Source organism: Ovis canadensis, chromosome 1, assembly GCF_042477335.2.
Source record: "Ovis canadensis isolate MfBH-ARS-UI-01 breed Bighorn chromosome 1, ARS-UI_OviCan_v2, whole genome shotgun sequence".
NCBI lineage: Eukaryota > Metazoa > Chordata > Mammalia > Artiodactyla > Bovidae > Ovis > Ovis canadensis.
Window position 1 is genome coordinate 204513178 of NC_091245.1, and position 26535 is coordinate 204539712.

Sequence of the window (26535 nt, forward strand, 5' to 3'; positions counted from 1 at the left end):
ACAATAAAGACTATCAAAATAGAGCAAATTTGTTGTTAGTACACCTGCCTAGCAAGATAAGCTCCAGAGAGAAAAGGAAGATAGATTAGAAACTCAGATCTACATAAAGGAAAAGCATCAAAGAAGGATTAAGGAAAGGTAAATTTTTTTTTCTTTTACTGAGTGAACACAACATTTTGTTGAAAATAATAGCAATAGTACTGTTTGACTAACAGTAATGTGATTATGTATGCTTATATATGTCATATATTTACATATGCTTATAAAAATGGAATGACAGGAATGATAAGCGGTGCTATAGTAATTAGAATTACTTTATTAAAAAGTAAAGTGCTCACAGTACTGGTGGAACAGTAGTGGTATTTTCAAGTGGACTTAGATTTGTTGTAAATGTATATTGCAAACAAGAATAACAAGTATAACTGGTATGCTAAGAAAGGAAAGAATGCAAATATAAAAAGTCTCAAAGCCACAGAAAACAAAAATAGGAACAAAGAACAAGTATAACAAAAAATAGTAACAAATATGGAAGGTATTAATTGAACTATATCAGTTGTGTCTCTTTGCAACTGCATGGACTGTGGCCCACCAGGCTCCTCTGGCCTTGAGATTCTCTAGGCAAGAATACTGGAGTGGGTTATTGTGCCCTCCTCCAGGGGATCCCCCCACCCAGGGATTGATTCTATAATCCCACAGGCCGCTGAGCCACCAGGGAAGACCAGTGGTACGAATACACACATTAAAAGACAGAAAATGTCAAAGTGGATCATAACCCAAATATTATCTACCCTAAACACATACATAGATTAAAAGTAAATGGATGGGGCCTTCCCGGGTGGTTTAGTGGCTAGGCCTCCGAGCTCCCAGTGTTGGGGGCACAGATTCAGTCCCTGGTGAGGGAACTGGATCCCACAAGCTGCAACTAGAGTTCACATGCCACAGTGAAGATCTAACATTCCATGATCCCGTGTGCCACGTCTAAGATCCAGCACAATCAAATACAAAAAAATAACAAAGATACACCATGCCAGTACTAATGGAAAAACAGCAGGAGTACTCTTAAATAATTTCAGACAGAGCAGACTTCAGAGCAAGGAAAATTACCAGGCTTAAAAAGAGGCAATGCATAATGATAAAGGGGTCAGTTCTTCAAGAAGACAAGAATTTGCACCTAACAACAGAGCATCGAAATACGTGTAGCACAAACCTAACTGCAGGAAGAAACAGATAAATCCACTTGTTTGGATAGAAACTTCAACTCCCCTTTCAGAAATGAACAAAATCCAACAGGCAGAAAATCAGTAAGGACGACTGAACTCAACAGCACCAACAATCAACTGGATGTAAGTGGACATCTATAGATTGATGCATGCCAACATCAGAATATAAATTTTTCTCAAGTTCACCTAGAAAGATACATTCTGGCCATAAAACTAATTTTAAAGAGTCCGAGTCTTTGCCGCACCATGGACTGTAGCCAACCAGACTCTCCATCCATGGGGGTTCTCCAGGCAAGAATACTGGAGTGGGTTGCCATGACCTCCAGGGGATCTTCCCAACCCAGGGATCAAACCCAAGTCTCCTGCACTATAGGCAGATTCTTTACCATCTGAGCCACCAGGGAAGCAAATTTTTAAAAAACTAAAATTTTAAAAACATCCAAAGCTTGTTCTCAGACCAAAATGGAATTAAACTAGAAATCAATAATAGCCAGCAGAAATTTGCTGTATGATACACAGAGCTCAAATCAGATGCTCTGTAAAAACTTAGAGCAGTGGGAGGTGAAAAAGTTCAAGAGGGAGGGGACGTATGTATACCTTTGGCTGATTCGTGTTGATATATAGCAGGAAACACAATATTGTAAAGCAATTATCCTCTATGAATGAATATTCATTGGAAGGACTGATGCTGAAACTCCAATACTTTGGCAACCTGGCTCGAAAAACTGGCTTATTGGAAAAGACCTTGAGGCTGGGAAAGATTGAAAGCAGGAGGAGAAGGGGATGACAGAGGATTAGATAGTTGGATGGCATCACCAACTTGATGGACATGAGTTTGAGCAAGCTCCAGGTGTTGGTAATGGACAGGAAAGCTTGGCACACTGCAGTCCATGGGGTTGCAAAGAGTCAGACACAACAGACCAACTGAAATGAACTGAACTGAACCTCCAATTAAAAGTAATTTCTTAAAAAATAGAAACTGTTCAATGCCTCCTCTTAGGTCAAAATAGAAATAAACTAGAAGTCAATGACAAAAGAACAACTGGAAAAATCTCCAACTAATTGAAGATTAAACAGTACACTTCTAAATAACACATGGGTCATTGAGAAAATCTAAGCACTGTTTACACAGCAACTCACAATTTTTAATTGAAAATATTTTAGAAACTTTGAGAGGCAAATGCATAGCATAGAGTGCAAATATTGGAAAAGAAGAAAGGTCAGAGGACTTCCCTAGTGGGCCAGTGGTTAGGACTCTGCACTTCTAGTGCAGGGGCACGGGTTCGATCCCTGGTCAGAGAATTAAGATCCCATATGCTGTGTGGTGAAACCAAAATTTTTTTTGAAAAGAAGAAAGGTCTAAAATCAGTCCACTAAGCTTCGACCTTCAGTTCAGTTCAGTCGCTCAGTCTTGTCCAACTCTTTGAGACCGCATGAATCGCAGCACGCAAGGCCTCCCTGTCCATCACCATCTCCCGGAGTTGACTCAGACTCATGTCCATCGAGTCCGTGATGCCATCTGGCCATCTCATCCTCTGTCGTCCCCTTTTCCTCCTGCCCCCAGTCCCTCCCAGCATCAGTCTTTTCCAATGAGTCAACTCTTCACATGAGGTGGCCAAAGTACTGGAGCTTCAGCTTTAGCATCATTCCTTCCAAAGAAATCCCAGGGTTGATCTCCTTCAGAATGGACTGGTTGGATCTCCTTGCAGTCCAAGGGACTTCTCAAGAGTCTTCTCCAACACCACAGTTCAAAAGCATCAATTCTTTGGCACTCAGCCTTCTTCACAGTCCAACTCGCACATCCATACATGACCACAGGAAAAACCATAGCCTTGACTAGACAGACGTTAGTCGGCAAAATAAGGTCTCTACTTTTGAATATACTATCTAGGTTAGTCATAACTTTTCTTCCAAGGAGTAAGAATGCTGCAATCACCATCTGCAGTGATTTGGAGCCCCCCAAAATAAAATCTGACAGTTTCCACTGTTTCCCCATCTATTTCCCATGAAGTGATGGGACCAGATGCCACGAGCATTTTCTGAATGTTGAGCTTTAAGCCAACTTTTTTGCTCTCCTCTTTCACTTTCATCAAGCGGCTTTTTAGTTCCTCTTCACTTTCTGCCATAAGGGTGGTGTCATCTGCATATCTGAGGTTATTGAGATTTCTCCTGGCAATCTTGATTCCAGCTTGTGTTTCTTCCAGCCCAGCATTTCTCATGATATACTCTGCATAGAAGTTAAATAAGCAGGGTGACAATATACAGCCTTGACGCACTCCTTTTCCTATTTGGAACCAGTCTGTTGTTCCATGTCCAGTTTTAACTGTTGTTTCCTGACCTGCATACAGATTTCTCAAGAGGCAGGTCAGGTGGTCTGATATTCCCATCTCTTTCAGAATTTTCCACAGTTGATTGTGATCCACACAGTCAAAGGCTTTGGCATAGTCAATAAAGCAGAAATAGATGTTTTTCTGGAACTCTCTTGCTTTATCCATGATCCAGTGGATGTTGGCAATTTGATCTCTGGTTCTTCTGCCTTTTCTAAAACCAGCTTGAACATCTGGAAGTTCACGGTTCCCATATTGCTGAAGCCTGGCTTGGAGAATTTTGAGCATTACTTTACTAGCGTGTGAGATGAGTGCAATTGTGCGGTAGTTTGAGCATTCTTTGGCATTGCCTTTCTTTGGGATTGGAATGAAAACTGACTTTTTCCAGTCCTGTGGCCACGGCTGAGTTTTCCAAATTTGCTGGCATATTGAGTGCAGCACTTTCACAGAATCATCTTTCAGAATTTGAAACAGCTCAACTGGAATTCCATCACCTCCACTAGCTTTGTTCGTAGTGATGCTTTCTAAGGCCCACTTGACTTCACATTCCAAGATGTCTGGCTCTAGATTAGTGATCACATCATCATGATTATCTGGGTCGTGAAGATCTTTTATGTACAGTTCTTCTGTGTATTCTTGCTACCTCTTCTTAATATCTTCTGCTTCTATTAAGTCCATACCATTTCTGTCCTTTATCGAGGCCATCTTTGCATGAAATGTTCCCTTGGTATCTCTAAGTTTCTTGAAGAGATCTCTAGTCTTTCCCATTCTGTTGTTTTCCTCTGTTTCTTTGCATTGATCGCTGAAGAAGGCTTTCTTATCTCTTCTTGCTATTCTTTGGAACTCTGCATTCAGATACTTATATCTTTCCTTTTCTCCTTTGCTTTTCACTTGTCTTCTTTTCACAGCTATTTGTTAGGCCTCCCTAGACAGCCATTTTGCTTTTTTTCATTTCTTTTCCATGGGGATGGTCTTGATCCCTGTCTCCTGTAAAGTGTCATGAACCTCATTCCATAGTTCACCAGGCGCTCTATCTATCAGATCTAGGCCCTTAAATCTATTTCTCACTTCCACTGTATAATCATAAGGGATTTGATTTAGGTCATACCTGAATGGTCTAGCGGTTTTCCCTACTTTCTTCAACTTAAGTCTGAATTTGGCAATAAGGAGTTCATGATCTGAGCCACAGTCAGCTCCTGGTCTTTTTTTTGTTGACTGTATAGAGCTTCTCCATCTTTGTCTGCATAGAATATAATCAGTCTGATTTTGGTGTTGACCATCTGGTGATGTTCATGGGTAGAGTCTTCCCTTGTGTTGTTGGAAGAGGGTGTTTGCTATTACCAGTGCATTTTCTTGGCAAAACTCTATTAGTCTTTGCCCTGCTTCATTCCATATTCCGAGGCCAAATTTGTCTGTTACTCCAGGTATTTCTTGACTTCCTACTTTTGCATTCCAGTCCCCTATAATGAAAAGGACATCTTAGGAAATTAGAAAAAGGAGAGCAAATTAAATCCAAAGTAAGCAGAAGAAAAGAAAAATTAGAGAAGAAACCAATTGAAAATAGGAAATCAATAAAGAACAAAAAGCTTGTTCTTTGAAAAGTTCAGTAAAATTGAGAAACCTCTAGCAAGGCAAACTTTAAAAAAAGAGGGGACACAAATCACTAATATCATAAATGAAAAAAAGGAACATCATCTCAGACCCATGGGCATTAAAAAAGGATAATTAAGGAATACTATAAACAACTCTATCCCCACATATTTGATAACCTAGATGCAATGGACCAATTTCTAAAAGACACAATCTGCCAAAACCCACAAAAGAAAAAAGAGACTATTTGAATAGGCCTATGATACCACCCATATGGCCGAAAGTGAAGAGGAACTAAAAAGCCTCTTGATGAAAGTGAAAGAGGAGAGTGAAAAAGTTGGCTTAAAGCTCAACATTCAGAAAACTAAGATCATGGCATCTGGTCCATCACTTCATGGCAAATAGATGGGGAAACAGTGTCAGACTTTATTTTCTTGGGCTCCAAAATCACTGCAGATGGTGACTGAAGGTCATGAAATTAAAAGATGCTTACTCCTTGGAAGGAAAGTTATGACCAACCTAGATAGCATATTCAAAACCAGAGATATTACTTTGCCAACAAAGGTCCATCTAGTCAAGATATGGTTTTTCCAGCGGTCATGTATGGATCTGAGAATTGGACTGTGAAGAAAGCTGAGTGCCGAAGAATTGATGCTTTTGAACTGTGGTGTTGGAGAAGACTATTGAGAGTCCCTTGGACTGCAAGGAGATCTAACCAGTCCATTCTAAAGGAGATCAGCCCTGGGTGTTCTTTGGAAGGAATGATGCTAAAGCTGAAACTCCAATACTTTGGCTACCTCATGCGAAGAGTTGACTCATTGGAAAAGACTTTGATGCTGGGAGGGATTGGGGGCAGGAGGGAAAGGGGATGACGGAGGATGAGATGGCTGGATGGCCTCACTGACTCGATGGATGAGAGTTTGAGTGAACTCCAGGAGTTGGTGATGGACAGGGAGGCCTGGCATGCTGTGATTCATGGGGTGGCAAAGAGTCAGACACGACTGAGCGAATGAACTGAACTGAACTAATACTTCTTAAAGAATTTGAATTGCTAATGAATAACCTTCCAAAACAGCACCAGACTCAGATGAATTCACTGGTGAATTCTACTAAACGTTGAGGGAAGAGATTATATCCATTCTCTTTAGTCTTTTTCAGAAGACAGAAGCAAAAGCAATGCTGCCTAACTTATTCTACAACAGCATTACCCTAATGTTGTTGTTCATTCCCTAAGTCATGTCTGATTCTTTGAGACCCCATGGACTGCAGTATGCCAGGCTTCCCTATCCTTCACTATCTCCAGGAGTTTGCTAGAACTCATGTCCATTGAGTCGATGATGCTATTCAACCATCTCATCCTCTGTCATCTTCTTTTTCTTTACCTTCTCCTTCTGTTTTCAATCTTTCCAAACCTCAGGGTCTTTTCCAATGAGTTGGCTCTTCACATCAGATGGCCAAAGTATTGGAGCTTCAGCTTCAGCATCAGTCCTTCCAGTGAATATTCACAGTTGATTTCCTTTAGGATTGACTGGTTTGATCTTGCTGTCCAAGGGACTCTCAAGAGTCTTCTCCATCACCACAGTTCAAAAGCATCAGTTCTCCTGTACTCAGTCTTCTTTATGGTCCAACTCTCATATCCGTACATGACCACTGGAAAAACCTTAGCTTTGACTAGACGGAACTTGTCGGCAAAGTGATGCCTCTGCTTTTTAATATGCTGCCTAGGTTGGTCATAGCTTTTCTTCCATGGGGTAAACATCTTTTAATTTTGTGGCTGCAGTCACTGTCTGCAGTGATTTTGGAGCCCAAGGAAAAAGAGTGTGCCACAGTTCCCATTTTCCCCCATCTATTTACCATGAAGTGATGCATGCAGATGCCATGATCTTCATTCTTTGAATGTTGAGTTTGAAGCCAGCTTTTTCACTCTCCTCTTTCACCTTTATCAAGAGACTCTTTAGTTCCTCTTCACTTTCCGACATTAGGGTGGTATCATCTTCATATCTGAGGTTGATATTTCTCCCACCAATCTTGATTCCAGCTTGTGCTTCATCCCACCCGGCATGTTGCAAGATGTACTCTGCATATAAGTAAAATAAGCAGGGTGACAATATACAGCCTGGATGTACTCCTTTCCCAATTTGGAACCAGTCTATTGTTCCATATCCAGTTCTAAACCAGACAAATACAAGAAAACTATAGACCAATATCTCTCATGAAAACACATGCAAAAGTCTTCAACAAAATATTAGTAAATCAAATCCAACACTGTAAAAAAGAAATATACACCATGATAATGTGAGATTTATTCCAGTTATGCAACAATGGTTCAGAATTCAAAAATCAATTAATGTAAACCATTACATTCACAGGGTAAAGGAGAGAAAAAAAATCATATGATCATATCAATACATTCAGAAAAGGCGTTTGATAAAATCGGAACATTTATCCATGATAAACTCCCAACTAAAAATAGAAGGGAACTTCTTCAGCATGCTTTTAAAAAAATCTATAAAGTAAGTTATAGCTAATACTTTACTAGAGAAACTAGAAACTTCCCCACCAAGCTTAAGACAAGGATGTCTCCTCCCACGACTCCTTTTCAATAAATATTACACTCAGAGTCCTAGCTAGGGCAATCACAGAAGAAAAGGAAATTAAATTAAGAAAAGAAAAGAAAAGGGTATACAGATTGAGAAGGAAGGAATCAAACTTTGTACTCACAGATGGTATGATTTTCTATGTAGAAAATCTGAAAGAATTGACCAAAAAACTTTCCTGGAACTAATAAGCAATTATAGCAAGGTTGCAGGATACAGAGGCCAACACATTCCTATATACCAGCAATTAACAAGTTGAATTTTAAATTAAAAAACAATGCTATTTACATACCACCCCCAAAATTGAAATAAGTAAAATCTAAAAAAATATGTGTAAGAACTATATGAGGAAAACTACAAAACTCTTATGAACCAAACCCAAGAAAAAATAAGTGAAGAGGTGTTCCATGTTCATGGAAAAGGAGATTCAATATTGTCAAGATGTAATTTCTTTCCAAACTGATCTATAGATTCAATGCAATTCCAATCAAAATCCCAGTAAGCTATTTTGTGGACATTGACAAAGTGATTCTAAACTTTATATGAAGAGGCAAATGACCCAGAATGATTAACACAATGATCAACACAACACAAAAGGAAAAGAATAAATTTGAGGGACTGATACCATGTGCCTTCAAGACTTACTAAAAGCTATAGTAATAAAGACACTGTCATATTAGAGAAAGAATAGACAGAGATCAGTAGAACAGAGAATCCAGAAAACAGACCAATATAAATATAGTCAACTGGTTTCCAGCAAAGGAACAAAGGTAATACAATGGAGAAAATATAGTATTTTCAACAAATAGTGCTGAAACAACTGGACATTCACATGCAAAAAAAAAAAAAATGTAGACATGGATGTTACACCTTTTACAAAAATTAACTCAATGGATCATGCACCTAAATGTAAAACACAAAGCTATAAGACTTCTAGAAGGTAGCATAGTGGAAAAAAGAAGGTAGCATAGTGGAAAATTTAGATGACCTTGGATATGAGTGTCACTCTTTAAATATAACAGTAAAGAAATAATCCATGAAAGATTTCAATAATCTGGACTCTTTAAAAATTTAAAACTACTTTGTGAAAGATAATGTCAAGAGAATGAGAAGACATGCCACACCTTGAGAGAAAATATTTGCAAAAGGCGTTCAGTTGCTCAGTCGTGTCCGACTCTATGCGACCCCATGAATCGCAGCACGCCAGGCCTCCATGTCCATCACCAACTCCCGGAGTTCACTGAAACTCATGTCCATCGAGTCGGTGATGCCATCCAACCATCTCATCCTCTGTCGTCCCCTTCTCCTCCTGCCCCCAATCCCTCCCAGCATCAGAGTCTTTTCCAAGGAGTCAACTCTTCACATGAGGTGGCCAAAGTATTAAAGTTTCAGCTTTAGCATCAGTCCTTCCAATGAACACCCAGGACTGATTTCCTTCAGAATGGATTGGTTGGATCTCCTTGCAGTCCAAGGGACTCTCAAGAGTCTTCTCCAACACCGCAGTTCAAAAGCATCAATTCTTCGGGGCTCAACTTTCTTCATAGTCCAACTCTCACATCCATACATGACCACAGGAAAAACCACAGCCTTGACTAGATGGACCTTTGTTGGCAAAGTAATGTCTCTGCTTTTGAATATGCTATCTAGGTTGGTCATAGCTTTCCTTCCAAGGAGTAAGCGTCTTTTAATTTCATGGCTGCAGTCACCATCTGCAGTGATTTTGGAGCCCCCCAAAATAAAGTCTGACACTGTTTCCACTGTTTCCCCATCTATTTGCCATGAAGTGATGGGACCGGATGCCATGATCTTAGTTTTCTGAATGTTGAGCTTTAGGCCAACTTTTTCACTCTCCTCTTTCACTTTCATCAAGAGGCTTTTTAGTTCCTCTTCACTTTCTGCCATAAGGGTGGTGTCATCTGCATATCTGAGGTTACTGATATTTCTCCCAGCAATGTTGATTCCAGCTTGTGCTTCTTCCAGCCCCGCGTTTCTCATGATGTACTCTGCATATAAGTTAAATAAGCAGGGTGACAATACACAGCTCTGACACACTCCTTTTCCTATTTGGTTTCCTATTTGGTTTGCCATTCCCTTCTCCAGTAAAAGACATAAAGGACTTATCTGAAACATACAAAGAACTCTTAAAACTCAGCAATAAGAAAATGAACAACTCAATGAAAAAATGGGCCAAAGACTTTGACAGCCTTGCCAAAAGGAAAATAGACACAAGGTAAATAAAGAAATGAAAAAATGCTCATATCATATGTCACCAGGGAATGCAAATTAAAACAAGATGTCAGTACACATCTGTTAGAATGACTAAAATCCAGAACACCAATAACATGAGATGCTGGTGAGAATGTAAAATAATAGGAACTGCTGGTAAGAATGCAAAATGTACAGCCTCTTTGGAAGGCCGTTTGGCAGCTTCTTAGAAAACTAAACATCAGTTCAGTCAGTTCAGTTGCTCAGTTGTGTCTGACTCTTTGCAACCCTATAGACTGCAGCACGCCAGGCATCACACTAAACTAAACAAACTCTTATATAATCCAGCAATCACACTCCTTGATATTTATCTAATGAAGCTGAAAACTTAGGTCCACACAAATCCTTGTTTATGGCAGTTTTGTTCATGATTTCCCACTCTGGGAAGCAACCAAGATATCTTTCAGTGGATGAACAGATAAACAAACTGTGGTCCATCCACGCGATGGAATATTATTTAGTTGCTAAGTCACACCCAAATCTTTTGCGACCTCACTGAAGCCCTCCAGGCCCCTCTGTTCATGGGATTTTATAGGCACAAATACGGGAGTGGGTTGCTAGGGGATCTTCCCGACCCATGATTCAACCCGCATCTCTTGCATTGCTGAGCCACTGAGGAAGCCCAATACTGTTTACCACTAAAGAGTTACCAAGTCATGAAAAGGCATGGAGCAAGCTTAAATGCATATTACTAAGTGAAAGAAGCCAATTTGAAAAGGCTATATACTGCATGATTCTTACTATATGATACTCTGGAAAAGGCAAAACTATGAAGATAGTAAAAATATAGTAGTTCCCAGGGGTTGTGGGCAAAGGACAGGGATGAATAGGCTAAGCACAGAGGAGTTTTAGGACAACGAAAGTACTCTATATGATACTACAATAATAAATGCACATCATTATACATTTTTCGAAATCCTTAGTAAGTATCAATACAGTACCAAGGGTAAACTGTAATATAAACTGTGGACCTTGAGTGATATGATATGGCAATGTAAATTCATTAATTGTAACAAATGCATCACTTTGCTGGGGGATGTGAACAATGAGAGAGCCTATGCGTGTGAGGGACAGGAGGTACATGAGAAATCTGTGTACATTGGTCTCAGTTTTACTATGAACATAAAACTGCTCTGAAAGAATACAGACTTTTTAAAGTTAAACATAGAGTTACACATCCCAGCAATTCCACTCCTAGGTATTTATCCAAGATAACTGAAAACATGTTCATACAAAAATTTATACATGGATATTCATAGTAGCATTATTTATAATATCCAAATAGTAGAAGTATCTGAAATGACCCTCCAACTGTTGAATGAGTAAATAAAATGATATATCCTTATAACAGATTAAAAGGAATCTAGTACTATCACATGCTATAACATTGATAATCCTTCAGTACATTTTGCTGAATGAAAGAAGTGAATCCAAAAAAAGAATAGAATTTAATTCATATGAAATTTGTAGAACAGGCAATTTTATATCCAGAGAAGGTAGACTGGTGGCTTTCTAGGGCTGGGAGTTTGCAGAAGTAATGAGTAGTGACTAGTGATAGGTGTGGGATTTCCTTTAAGGATGATGAAAATATTCTAACACTGACTGTGGTGATGATTACGTAACTTTGTGAATGTGCTAAAGGTACGTAGATGCTTCTGCCTTGCTCTCTATTGAGCTACTTGCCTTGGGCAAGGCCAGCAATATGGCTGTGAAGAAAGTCAAAACATCCCATGAAGGATCCATGTGGCAAGGAACTACAGCTTCCTGCCAACAGCTGCTACTAACTTGTCAGCCTCATACACCATCTTGGAAATGGATCCTCCAACTATACTCAAGCCTGCAGATGACTACAGCCCCAGTTAACCTCTTGATGCTAACTTCATGAAAAATTCCTAAGCCAGAACCACCAGTATAAGCAGAATTTCTGACTCATAGAGCTTGAGATAATATATGTTTACTGGTGTTTTCAACCAGTATGTCTTGAGGTAATTTGTTACTCAAAATAGAGAAAAAATACATAACCAAATTTTCTAAAAGTGAGCCAAGTGTTAAACAGGGTTTCATGCACAAAAAGGATATGCAAATAGCTAATAAGCTTAGCTTCCAGGTAGCACTAGTGGTAAGAACATGTCTGCCAATGCAGGAGAAATAAGAGATGTGGGTTCAATCCTCACTGGGTCAGGAAGATTCCCTGCAGAAGGAAATGGTAACCCACTCCAGTATTCTTGCCTGGAGGATTCCCATAAACAGAGCAGCCTGGAGGGCTTCTAGTCCATGGGGTTGCAAAGAGTTGGACACAACTGAAGCAACTGAGCATGCACAATAAGCTTAGCTGCTGCTGCTGCTAAGTCGCTTCAGTTGTGTCACTGGAGTGGGGTTGCCATTTCCTTCTCCAATGCATGAAAGTGAAAAGTGAAAGTGAAGTTGCTCAGTCGTGTCCGACTTTTAGCAACCCCATGGACTGCAGTCTACCAGGCTCCTCTGCCCATGGGATTTTCCAGGCAAGAGTACTGGAGTGGGTTGTCATTGCCTTCTCCGGAATAAGCTTAGCAAGGGAATTCAAATTAAAACTGCAATGAGTATGTATATCTGTGGCTGATTCATGTTGAGTTTTGAGAGAAAACAGCAAAATTCTGTAAAGCAATTATCCTTCAATAAAAAATAAATTTATTAAAAAAAACTGCAATGAAATATTGCTACATACCCACTAGAATGACTAAAAATTTTAAATTGACAGTAACAAGTGTTGATGAGGCTGCAGATCAAATGGAACTTTCATACATTGCTGGCAGGAGTATAAATTGATATAGCCAATTTGAAAATATATTTTAAAGCTAAACCTTCATAAACTATATAATCTACATTTCACTCCTAAATATGTACTCCATAGAACTGAGTGCTTCAGTGCTTACATCTATTATAATTTTTATAATAGCTTTATTCATAACGATATAAACTTGGAAACAATTCAAAAGGTCAGTAAGAAATGAATAATTAAGTCATGATATATTTATATAATATGGTACTATATAGCCATAAAAATAATTAACAACTGCTGAAAGTGAAAGAGGAGAGTGAAAAAGTTGGCTTAAAGCTCAACATTCAGAAAACGAAGATCATGGCATCTGGTCCCATCACTTCATGGCAAATAGATGGGGAAACAGTGGAAACAGTGTCAGATTTTTATTTGGGGGCTCCAAAATCACTGCAGATGGTGACTGCAGCCATGAAATTAAAAAACGTTTACTCCTTGGAAGAAAAGTTATGACCAACCTAGACAGCATATTCAAAAGCAGAGACCTTACTTTGCCAACAAAGGTCCGTCTAGTCAAGGCTATGGTTTTTCCTGTGGTCACGTATGGATGTAAGAGTTGGACTGTGAAGAAAGCTGAGCCCCGAAGAATTGATGCTTTTGAACCGCGGTGTTGGAGAAGACTCTTGAGAGTCCCTTGGACTGCAAGGAGATCCAACCAGTCCTTTCTGAAGGAGATCAGCCCTGGGATTTCTTTGGAAGGAATGATGCTAAAGCTGAAACTCCAGTACTTTGGACATCTGATGTGAAGAACTGACTCATTTGAAAAGACCATGATGCTGAGAATGATTAAAGGTGGGAGGAAAAGGGGATGATAGAGGATGAGATGGTTGGATGGCATCTCTGACTCAATGGACATGAGTTTGAGTAAACTCTGGGAGTTGGTGATGGACAGGAAAACCTGGCATACTGCAGTCCATGAGTCAGACACAACTGAGCAACTGAACTGAACTGAACTGGACTGACTAAAAAAAGCCATTCATTGAATTCATCAAGTGGGTATAACAGTGTAAATAAGTGCACACAACAATACACAACAAACTGGAAAATTTTTGGAGACAGGAATACCAGACCACTTGACCTGCCTCCTGGGAAAGCTGTAGGCAATAAAGAAGCAACTGTTAAAACCAGACATGGAACAATGAACTGGTTTAAAATTGGGAAAGGAGTACCTCAAGGCTGTATATTGTTACCCTGCTTATTTAACTTGTATGCAAAGTACATCATATGAAATACCAGGCTGGATGAATCACAAACTGGAATCAAGATTGCCAGGAGAAATATCAATAACCCCAGATATGCAGATGACACGATCCTAATGGCAGAAAGTGAAGAGGAACAAAAAAGCCTCTCAAAGAAGGTGAATGAGGAGATTGGAAAAAGCTGGCTTAAAACTCAACATTCCAAAAATAACATCACGGCATCTGGTCCCATTGCTGTGCTTAGTCGCTCAGTAGTGTCCTACTCTTTGTGACCCCATGGACTGTAGCCCACCAGGCTCTTCTCTTTCTGGGGATTCCAGGCAAGAATACCAGAATGGGTTGCCATGCCCTCCTCCAGGGGATCATCCAAACCCAGGGATCAAACCCAGTTCTCCCACATTACAGGTGGATTCTTCACCATCTGAGCCACCTCATGGCAAATAGGTGGGGAAAAAATGGAAACAGTGATAGACTTTATTTTCTTGGGGTCCAAAACCACTGTGGATGGTGACTGCAGACATGAAATTAAAAGACACTTGCTCCTTGGAAGAAAAGCTATAACAAACCAAGACAGTGTATTAAAAAGAAGAGACATCACTTTGCCGACAAGGGTCCCTATAGTCAAAGCTGTGGTTTTTCCAGTAGTCATGTATGGATGTGAGAGTTGGACCATAAAGAAGGCTGAGTGCTGAAGAATTGATGCTTTCGAACTGCAGTACTGGAGAAGACTCGAGAGGGTCCCTTGAACTGCTAGAAGATCAAACCTGTCAATCCTAAAGGAAATCAGTCCTGAATATTCATTGGAAGGACTGGTGTTGAAGCTGAAGCTCCAATACTTTGGCCACCTGATGCAGAGAGCTGACTCATTGGAAAAGACCCTGATGCTGGGAAAGATTGAGGGCAGGAGAAGGGGATGACAGAGGATGAGATGTTTAGATGGCATCATCGACTCAATGGACATGAGTTTGAACAAACTCCAGGAGATAGTGAAGGACAGGGAAGCTCAGTGTGCTACAGTCCAGGGGGTCACAAAGAGTCAGTCGTGACTGAGTGAGTGAACAACAACATTAATGCATCTAAATATACAAAGCAGGTATTAACAGGTCTGCAGGAAGAAACAGACAGCAATACAACAAAAGGGAGGTCAATAACCTACTTTCAACAATAGGTATAGTATGCAGACAGAAAATCAATATGGAAAAATTAGACTTGAACTATTCTTTAGACCAAATGAACATAATAGACATACATGCAACAGCACTGGAATACATATTCTAAATTGCACACAGCACATTCTCTAGTATATCATATATATATATATATATATATATATATATATAATATGTTAAGACACATACAAATCTGAACAAATTTAAGAAGACTGGAAATTATATCAAGTAAGTTTTCCAACCACAATGTGCAATATTATATGTGAAACTAGAAATAAATAACAGGAACAAAACAAACTTTTGAAAATATGTAAAAATTAATACACTCCTGAACAATCAATGGATTCAATAAGAAGTCAAAAGGGGATTTTTAAAAATATTGACACAAATGAAAAGGGAAACAATATACCAAAACTTCTGGAATGCAGCATAAGTAGTTCTAAAAGGAAACTTTAGAGTAATTACTCCCAGAGTAATTAAAACAGCAATTTTACATCTCATGGAACTAGAAAAGGAAGAAGAAAACTCAAAGTGAGCAGAAAGAATGATCAGAGCAAAAATAAACATGGACTACAAAAACAATAGATAAGATCAATAAACTAAGACAGAAGGCACTTTGAAGAGATAAACAAAATTTGCAAGTCTTTAGCTAGATTACCTAAGGGAAAAAGAGAGAAGACCAAAATAATATCCAAAATGAAAGAGGAGATATTAAGAACTGATACCATGGAAATACAAAGAATCATAAAATTTTATGGGCATAATTTCATAAAATATTATGAGCATATAATTGCTCATAATAGCCTAAAAGAAATGGATAAATTTCTAGATAACCTAGAAGGAATCCATAAATTTCTAGAAACATTCAATCTACCAAGACTGAATCATGAAGAAAGAAAACCTGAACAAACCATAAGTAGAAAGGATAAGGAGACTGAATCAGTAATCAAAGAAAAGCCCAGGGTCGATGGCTTCACTGGTGAATTCTACCAGATATTTAAAGAAGAATTAATGCCAATCCTTCTGAAAATCTTCGAAAAAGCTGAAGAGGAGGGAACATTCCCAAAGTCAATTTGAGATAAGCATCATCTTAACACCAAAGCCAGAAAAGGCCATTAGATAAAAAGAAAACTGTAGGCCACTCTCCCTGATGATCATGGGTGCAAAAATTCATGTCAATGTATGGTAAAAACCACCACAATACTGTAATTAGCCTCCAGTTAAATAAATTTTAAAAAAACTGCAAAAAAAATTCTCAACAAAATATTAGCAAATCAAATTCAATAATACATTTAAAGGATTACACACCGTGACCAATGGGATTTATCTTGATATCAGGTGGCACTAGTGGTAAACAATCCACCTGCCAGTGCAGGAGATTTAAGAAACACAGGCTGGATCCCTGTGGAGAGGGAAATGGGAGCCCACATCAGTATTCTCTCTTAAAAAATTCCATGGACAGAGGTGCCTGGCAGGCTACCATCCATGGGGCTATGAAGAATCAGACATGGACTGAGAGACTCAACATAACAACAAGTATGGTACAACATACTCAAGTCAGTAAATGTGATTCACCATATTAAATAGAATGAAAGATAAAAATCACAGTATCATCTCAACAGATACAGAAAAAGCCTTTCATAATAAAAAGTCTCAACAAACTGGGTTTGAAAGGAATATATCTCAACACAATAAAGGCCATATATGACAAACCCACAGCTAACATTACACTTAATGGTGAAAAATTGAAAGCTTCTGCTCTAAGATCCCTCATTCTCAGCACTCTTATTCAACACCATACTGAAAGCCACAGCCAAAGTAAATGGGCACTAAAAATAAATCAACAGCATACAAATTGGAGACAATAAAGTAAAATTGCTATTATTTGCAGTGACATAACTCTACGTTAAAAAATCCTAAAGACTCAACCAAAAACCTATTGTAACCAATCAACAAATGCAATAAACTTGAAGGTGTAAAATCAACATACAAAACCTGTTGTGCTTCTATACACCAAAACAAACTATCTGAAAAAGAAATAAGGAAACCATCTCATTAACAATAGCTTCAAAAATATATATATACTTAAGAATAAATTTAATCAAGAAAGTGAAAGATCTGTACAATGACTGTACAAGACTTTCATAAAAAAATTGAAGAAGACACAAACAAATGGCAAGATATGTTCATGGATGAGAAGAATATTGTAAAAAATGTCCAAACTACCCAAACTGGACTGCAAATTCAACATATTCTCTATGAAAATTCCAATGGCATCTTTAACAGAAATAGAAGAAATGATCCTAAGATTTTTATGGGGTCATAAAAGACCCTGAATATAGTCAAAGCAATCATGAAGAAGAAGAATGAAACCAGACGCATCAGTTTCTGGTTTTAAACTACAGATCTTCCCCAACTTATGATGGGTCACATTCCAATAAACCCACTGTAAGTAGAAAATATCATAAGTCAAAAATGCATTTAATACATCTAACCTACTGAACATCACAGCTTTGCCTAGCCTACTTTAAACATACTCAGAACACTTAAGTAGCCTGTGTGTGTGTTAGTCACTCAGTTGTGTCCAACTCTTTGAAACCCTATAGAGTGAAGCCTGCCAAGCTCCTCTGTCCATGGGATTCTCCAGGCAAGAATACTGGAGTGCGTAGCCATTCTCTCTTCCAGGGGATCTTCCCGACCCAGGGATTGAACCCAGGTCTCCCTCAATGTGGGCAGATTCTTTACTGTCTGAGTCACCAGTGAAACCCACATTAGCCTATAGTTGGGCAAAATCATCAAACACAAAGTCTATTTCATAATAAAGTGTTGAACACCTCATGTAATTTATTATATACTATACTGAAAGTGAAAAAAATGGTTGTATGAATACAGAATGATTGCAAATATATCATTTGTTTACTCTCAAGACTGTCTGGCTGAATAGGAGCTGTGGCTTACTGATACCTGGCACTATGAGAAAGCATTGAACTGCGTATTCCTAGCCTTAGAAAATATAAACATTCAAAATGTGAAGTGTGGTTTTTACTGAATGAGTATTGCTTTTGCACTGTCATAAACTTGAAAAATTATAAGTCAGAGACCCTCAGTGTCCTCAGTTGCTTCAGTCGTGTCTGACTGTGAGACCCTGTGGATGGTAGCCCACTGGGCTCCTCTGTCCATGGGATTCTCCAGGCAAGAATACTGGGGTGAGCTGCCATTTCATTCTTCAGGGATCTTCCTGACCCAGGGATCGAACCTGCCTCACCTGCACTGCAGGCAGATTCTTTACCACTGAGCCACCAGGGAAGCCCCTGCATAGTACAAAGCTGTAGTAATTACAACAATATGATACTGGCATAAATATAAAAACATAGACCAATGACAGAATAAACAGAAATAAGCCCCTGCATATATGAACAGTTAATATTTGACAAGGGAGCCAAGAACACTCAATGGGGAAAGAATAACCTTGTCAACTAATGGTGCTAGGTAAGTTGGATGACCATATGCAGAAAACTTGGACCCCAGTCTTACACTGCTCACAAAAATTAACTCAAAATGGAGTAAAGACAGAAACATAATACCTGATATAAAACTCCTGGAAGAAAACATAGGGAAGAAGCTCCTTAATATTGGTCTTGGCAGTGATCTTTTTGGATTTGACAACAAAAGCTTGGGTAACAAAAGCAAAAATAAACAAGCAGGCCTACATCTAGGCAAAAAGCTTGTGCACAGCAAAAGATAGAATAAAAAAGTGAAAAGGCAGACTACAGAATAGGAGAGAATATTCGCAAGTCATATATTCCATAAGGTATTAATGTCTAAAATATATAAGGAATTCATACAAATTAATAGAAAAATAACCTGATTTTAAAATGGGCAAAGGACTTGAACAGACATTTCTTCAAAGAAGAATACAAATAACAAAAAGGTTCATGAAAAGGTGCTCAATATTTCTAAATATCAGGAAAATCAAAATCAAAATCATAATAAGATATCATATCTGTTAAGATAGCTATTATCAAAAAGTCAAGAAGTAACATGTATCAGTTAGGATGTGGAGAACAGGGAACCCTATTCACCAATGGTGAGAATGTAAATTGGTACAAGCACTATGAAAAACAGAGTAGAGGTTCCTCAAAAAAATTATGATCCAGCAAATCCTACTCCTGGGTATTTATTAAAAGGATATAAAATCACCATCTAAAGGAGATATCTTCACACCCATGTTCACTGAAGCATTATTCACAGTAGCCAAGATTGGAAACAATCCACGTGTCCATTAATGAATGAATGAATAAATATAATGTAATATGCATGTATATGTGTGTGTGTGTATAATGGAATATTATCCACCCATAAAAAAGAAATCCTGCCATTTGTAACAACGTGGATAAGCCCAGGGCACACCATGATAAGTGAAATAAACTAGACACAGGAAGACAAACACTGTATGGCATCACTTATACATGAAATCTTAAAATGCTCAACTTGCAATAACATGGTAATAGAGAATAAAATGGTAATTACAAGTGGGTGAGGGAAGGGGAGATGTTGCTCAAAGGGTATAAACTTTCAAACATAAGATGAACAAGTTCTGGAGACCTAATGTACAGCATGGTAACTACTGCTAAAAATGTAGTAAATACTTGAAATTTGCTAAGAGAGTATGAGTTTTGTGCAAATGTAATAGCAGTTTTTGCATTGTTGATATTTGCCGTTTGATACTGGAATACATTCTTAAATAAATGTGGTTATGTTATACATCATTTTAATTCCCATTTCTCACTTTATATTTTTTGCTGTTTATTTAAAATTTATTTTAGACTAGGGAAATGATGTAAGCCAAAAAGTAAGTCGGAGTGATTTTCGTATTCATATTTAAAATGGGTCGTAAAGCAGCAGGGACAATTTGCAACATCAACAACACATTAGGCCCAGGAACTGCTAATAAACGTACAGTGCACTGGTGGTTCAAGAAGTTTTGCAAAGCAGTTGAGAGCCTTGTATATGAGGAACATAGTGGCCAGCCATCAGAAGTTAACAAATGACCAGTGGATAGCAATAATCAAAGCTGATCCTCTGACACCTACATGAGAAACTGCCAAAGAACTCAGCGCTGACCATTCTATGTTCATTAGGCATTTGAGGAAAATTGGAAGGGTGAAAAAGCTCGATAAGCAGGTGCCTCATGAGCTGACCACAAATCAAAAAAATTGTTTTGAAGTCTTGTCTTATTCTATGCAACAATAACAAATCATTTCTTGATTGGATTGTGATATATGATGAAAAGTGGATTTTACACATCAATCAGCAATACCAGCACAGTGGTTGGACCAAGAAGAAGCCCCAAAGCACTTCCCAAAGCCAAACTTGCACCAGAAAAAGATCACAGTCACTATTTGGTGGTCTGCTACCCGCCTGACCCACTACAGCTTTCTGAATCCCAGCAAAACTATCTCATCTGAGAAGTATGCTCAGCAAATCAATGAGATGCACTGAAAACAGCAACACCTACAGCTGGCACTGGTCATCAGAAAGGACTCAATTCTTCTCACACCTTGTACAACCAAAGCTTCAAAAGTTGAAGGAATTGGGGTGTGAAGTTTTGCCTTATCTGCCCTATTCATCCGACCTCTCACTGACTGACTACCACTTCTTGAAGCATCTCAACAACTTTTTGCAGGGAAAACGCTTCCACAACCAGCAGGATGCAGAAAATACTTTCTAAGAGTATATTGAATCCCAAAGCAAGGATTTTTATGCTATAGGAATAAATATACATTTCTCATTGGCAAAAATCTATTGATTGTAATGGTTCCTATTTTGCTTAATAGAGATGTGTTTGAGCCTAGTTATAAGGATTTAAAGTTTAGGGTCCAAAACCACAATTACCTTTGCACCAAGCTAACTAAAAGATGCTTGCTCCTTGGAAGAAAAGCTATGACAAACCTAGAAAATGTATTAAAAAGCAGACACATCACTTTGCTAACAAATGTTCATATAGTCAAAGCTATGGTTTTTCCAGTAGCCATGTAAAGATGTGAGTGTTGAACCATAAAGAAGGTTGAGCATCAAAGAACTGATGTTTTCAAATTGTGGTGCTGGAGAAGACGCTTGGGAGTCCCTTGGACTGCAAGGAGATCAAACTAGTCAATCATAAGGGAAATCAGTCCTAGATATTCATTGGAAGGACTGATGCTGAAGCTACAATACTTTGGCCACCTGATGTGAAAATTCAACTCATTTGAAAAGACCCTGATGCTGGGAAAGATTGAGGGCAGGAGGAGAAAGGGGCGACAGAGGATGAGATGGTTGGAAGGCATCACTGACTCAATGGACAAGAGTTGAACAAACTCTGGGAGATGGTGAAGGACTGGGAAGCCTGGCATGCTACAGTCCATGGGGTTGCAAAGAGTCAGACATGACTTAGCGGCTGAACAGCAACAAATAGATCTCAGGGGCTCTCACCAAAAATAAATAAATAAAGGTAACTATATGAGATAATTGGTATATTAACTAGCTAGACTGTGGTAATCATTTCAAAATGAATACATATACCAAAGCATCTTGTTGTACATCTTAAATATATACAGCACTTAATTTGTCAATTTTACATCACATAAGCTGGAAAAAGTTAGGACAGCAAATAAACTCATTCATAAAACAGTACTTGACTCAGAAGTGAACAATACTGACCTAGTGCTGACAGTAAGACAAAGACTGCAAATTAATACACTGAAATCTGTGATACACGCATACGGAGAGGATACGGAGGAAGAAAAGCGGCATGTGCATAAACGCGCCAAGTTCTCAACTTCCATACAAAAAGAAATGGATAATGTCTGAAACTGAGAAAGTAGAAAATAAAAATAAAAGTTTAATATTTAGAATAGAGGTAGGAACTAGAAGAAATAGTTGAATAAAAATCAGAAGGGGTGTTGGTGGTTGTCTCTGAGGAAAACAACTGAGAGAGGAAGAGAGGGAGACACTCCTGAGTTTTTATTTATACGTATTTTAGTTTTATGTGATTTTAAAAGGATTTTGACAAGATCTATTTTATAAAGTAACAATTATAAATAAATTATGTTACTTCCTTATTTACTTATTAATGGGAATTCCACACATTCCAACTGAAGGAAATGATTTCATGAATGATTCAGAAATTTATTATCCTTGGCTTTAAGTAAAAAGAAAAATATATGTGCAAAAATGTGTGAGCATGACTGTGTGTGGTTGTGTGCTAATGCAGACATGCTTTCCATCACTTTTTCTGATTGAATTTTTCCTTAACCTGCAAAGAAGTTAGTGCTTCTGAATTTCATGTGGTCTGGGAACTTTGAAAACAGGCTCTTCTGTTTGATGTCCCTCTTGTTTCTGTTTAGAACTTCTGGCTCAGCGTGTGGCATTTCAGGAAATTTAACCAGTCTACTAGTGATTGGAAAAGGAAATGGCAGCCCACTCCAGTGTTCTTGCCTGGAAAATCCCATGGAGAGAGGAGCCTGGTAGGCTACAGTCCATGGGGTCGCAAAGAGTCGGGCACGACTGAGCAACTTCACTTTCTTTCTTTCACTAGTGATCAAAACTGACCTGCTGGGAAATCAAGAAATGGACAGAGGAGGGAGTTGTTATAGCTGAAAAGAATAATGAGAAAGGAACCGAAACTCTACTTAGAATAAGCAAAGGTTATGAGAAAATAAAACTCATTCTGGAAAATCTGGCTGTGTTTATGAGCTGTGGTCTTGCTAGTGATTGCAGGAATTGACTTATTTGGGGGGAGTTACTTGAGCCTAAAGTGTGGAATTATAGATTAAACTAGAGAATACAAACGTGTGGTTGTATACAGAGTGCTTCCGTGTATTTCTGTAGTTTTAATGGTGAGAAAATGAAACAAAAAATTAGTATCTGTTGAAGTCATTCATTCAATAAACAGTTGTGTTAAAATTTTCACTCGGGAGTGAGAGTAAGAGTCAGAGGGAAATGGACGGATATAAAGAGAAATTGGCATATGCAGGTTGGTGACTCACAGAGGAAACAAAACAGATACCGAAATAAATACAGCACATGTAGAAAACAATAAAAAAGGCACAGATAAATGCCCAAAGCAGCAGCCATCATTTTGAACTGGGGAATGGGGTCTGGGATGAGGAAAGATGCCATTTGTGCCTGTGCCTCAAAGGATGGGTAGGATGTGGGCTGAACCTCATAAAAAGGAGTCATATGGGAAGGAATCACAGGTATTTCTGACCATCATTAAGGAATTAATAATATTCACAGAGGTAATGGTCCAGCCTGGATTTGAACACTAGAATCAGTTTTCTTGAGACACTCACTTTCTGCTGGACACCATCCAGCAGAAAGCAGCAGAGTGTCCAGCAGCCACTCTCTAACCAGTAAATGCTGACACCAGGCACCAGTAGGCCTGCTGACTCAGGGCAATGGGAGCGGCCAAACTCTCATCACCCCTCGACACATGAGTCTTTACTACAGCTGTTGGAAAAAGGCCAGCCTTGCAAACTGCCTTTCATGCTATTTGCCAAGAGCGAGTGTTCACTAATCTTCTACCCCTGGACAGAGGAATAAATGACAGTGATTTTCTTGGCTTTCTCTCTTGAGGGAAGAGTAGTTAGTTCAAATGTAGAGTCTGGTAAACTCTGTGCATTTCTGTATAGCCCCAATGTTAGATGTTATATAAATATAATTATGTCTGTGGGTTTGCCTATATAGTATCACATCATTTAAAAACAGCTAGATGGATGAAATTTAGTCAAGTTTAAAAGTAGTGAAAACAATAACATATTTGTTAAGATACAAAGTAAAATTATATATATATATATACGTGTGCACACACACTTATACATACATACACATAGGTACACATATGTATATGCACACAGACACACATGTATGCATGTATACATATTTATATTTATATAATATTTTATATAACATAATTATATTTATATAATGTAATTATGCGTGTGTATATATATGTGTGTGTGTATATATATATATATATACACACAGCTGTTATTTAGTCACTAAGTCGTGTCTGACACTTTTGTGACCCCATGAACTGTAGTCCGCCAACCTCCTCTGTCCATGGGATTTCCCACGCAAGAACAGTAGAGTGGGTAGTCATTTCCATCTCCAGGGGATCTTCCCAACCCAGGGATCAAACTCACGTCTCCTGCATTGGCAGGCAGATTCTTTATCACTGAGCCAGTAGGGAAACCCACATTTATATATATGTATATGAAGCAAAATGATAAAAACAAGCATTATTATGATAATAAACACAATGTTCAATATAGTGATTAACCTTGCAGGGGAGAAAAGGATAAAGAGGGAATTTCTGGTATTTGTGTTGTCTTATTTTATAATCAGAATGATAGCCATAGGGGCATTTCCTATATAATTCTCTATTTTTGTGTGCCTGAAATACTTACTAATATAACTTTAACTGAGAAGTCTTTGTTTTGTCTTTTCTCTGAATTTTATTTACACACAATAAAATTTACCATTTTTTGTATATAAATCATTGCAAAATATTTCTATTACCTCTCAAACTTAAATATAAAATCAACTGAGAGCCAAAGATTAATGTTTCTATATATTATGTTTATTATATTTCAAGGATTTATGACAGGAACTGATATTCAGCCAGTCCCCTGCTGTAAACAACTAAAAAACTGAAAAAATACATGAAATAACTGTTTTCAGATATTGCATAACAGGAAATACAAGACTGTGATATTGCTAGAGAGAAGGAAAAATATTAAGGTGAGCCCCATATGGTCTCTCTTTCTATCTGGAGTTAATTTCTGGACTGTGGTGTAAGGAACGGTAGTCTAAAAAGAGCACAGCTGTCTCCCTGACTTTACAAGACAGAAATCAGAGCTCGGAAATACTTAGTTACCTGGAATGTATGGGGGAAAAGTACCAAAAATAAAGGAGTGAAGCCAAAAGCTTCTCTAGAAGTCTGCACAGGACTCTCTTGAGTCTTTGGCCCAATACTAAACTATGCACGCATGGGACAAGACTCCAAGAGGACAGGCAGAGAGCAGTTATCAGGGAATCAACAGATATCAGTCAACTGTAAGCTAAGTGATTACTGAACTCATCCAGGACTAGGAGATAGTCAAGTCATGTCTGATTCTCTGTGACAGACTCCTCTGTCCATGGGATTCTCTAGGCAACAATACCGGAGTGGGTTACCATGCCCTTCTCGAGGGGATTGTCCTAACCCAGGGATTGAGCCTGGGTCTCCTGTATTACAGGCAGATTTTTTGCCATCTGGGCCATGGGAGAAGTCCAAATGCAAACTAAGATTGAACTCTCCAGGCAAGAATAAGCCATTCCCTTCTCCAGGGTGTCTTCCTGACTCAGGGACAGAACTTGGGTCTCCTGCATTGCAGGCAGATTATTTACCATCTGAGCGACCAGGAGAGATCAGAGTTAAAACACTTTACAAAAAGTGATGCCTTGATAGAGGATTCAGAAAGATTTCATCTTTGGAGAAGGAGTAATTTAGCCCTAGAGTAAAAGTTTCTCTAGACTCATGCTACAAAACTTCAAAGTCTCAAAGCAATAAGCTAATTCCTAAGCAAATTAACTCCATGACAAAATGGAAAAAAATCTAAAACTCTTTCATAGAAGTTAAATAAAAATCTAGGTGCCCATTATATGTCCATCAGATAATAAAAAATTGCTAGATATGTGAAAGAAGAAGGAAAGTATGATCTATAACCCAAAGAAAAATTAATCAATAGAAATACACGCCAAAATGATGGAAACGATGTTACATCAACAAGGAATTTAAAACAGTATTATAAACTGTTGTATTATATTTATTAAATTATTATAACGTGTCAACTAGATTAAGAAACAGGTCAACACAACAAAGCAAAGTTAGGAAATCTTAATTTAAAAAATGGAAACTGCAAACAGGACCAAATAAAAATCCTGGGATCCAAAAACAAATATGAATTAAAAATTTCACTGGGTACATTTAATAGTGGGCTTCCCCAGGTGGCACTAGTGGTGAAGAACCCACCTGCTAAGGCAGAAGACAAAAAGATGCAGGTTCCATCCCTGGGTGGGGAAGATCCCCTGGAGGATGGCATGGCAATCCACTCCAGTATTCTTGCCTGAAGAATCCCATGGACATAGGAGCCTGCTGGGCTACAGTCCATAAGGTTGCAAAGAGTTAGACATCACCCAAGCAACCTAGCACTTAGCACAGATTTAACAGCAGACAGGGATACAGAGAAGAAAGACCAGTGAACTTGAAGACATGGCAAAAGAAATTATCTGATAGAGTGCCTGATGAACTATGGTCGGAGGAGACAGG

The 26535-nt window shown here is 38.5% G+C and overlaps 1 long non-coding RNA gene across 1 annotated transcript in view; it reads right to left on the reverse strand.

Moving 5' to 3' along the window:
- Nucleotides 1-4332: 4332 nt before the first annotated feature.
- The window catches only part of LOC138423124 (uncharacterized), an 89910-nt gene continuing 67707 nt past the window's right edge, over nucleotides 4333-26535 (reverse strand). The window contains exons 2-3 of the long non-coding RNA XR_011250137.1: nucleotides 6992-7214; nucleotides 4333-5007 (exon numbers count right to left, since the gene is read on the reverse strand). This is a non-coding gene — a long non-coding RNA (uncharacterized lncRNA). The remainder of the gene's footprint in view (nucleotides 5008-6991; nucleotides 7215-26535) is intronic.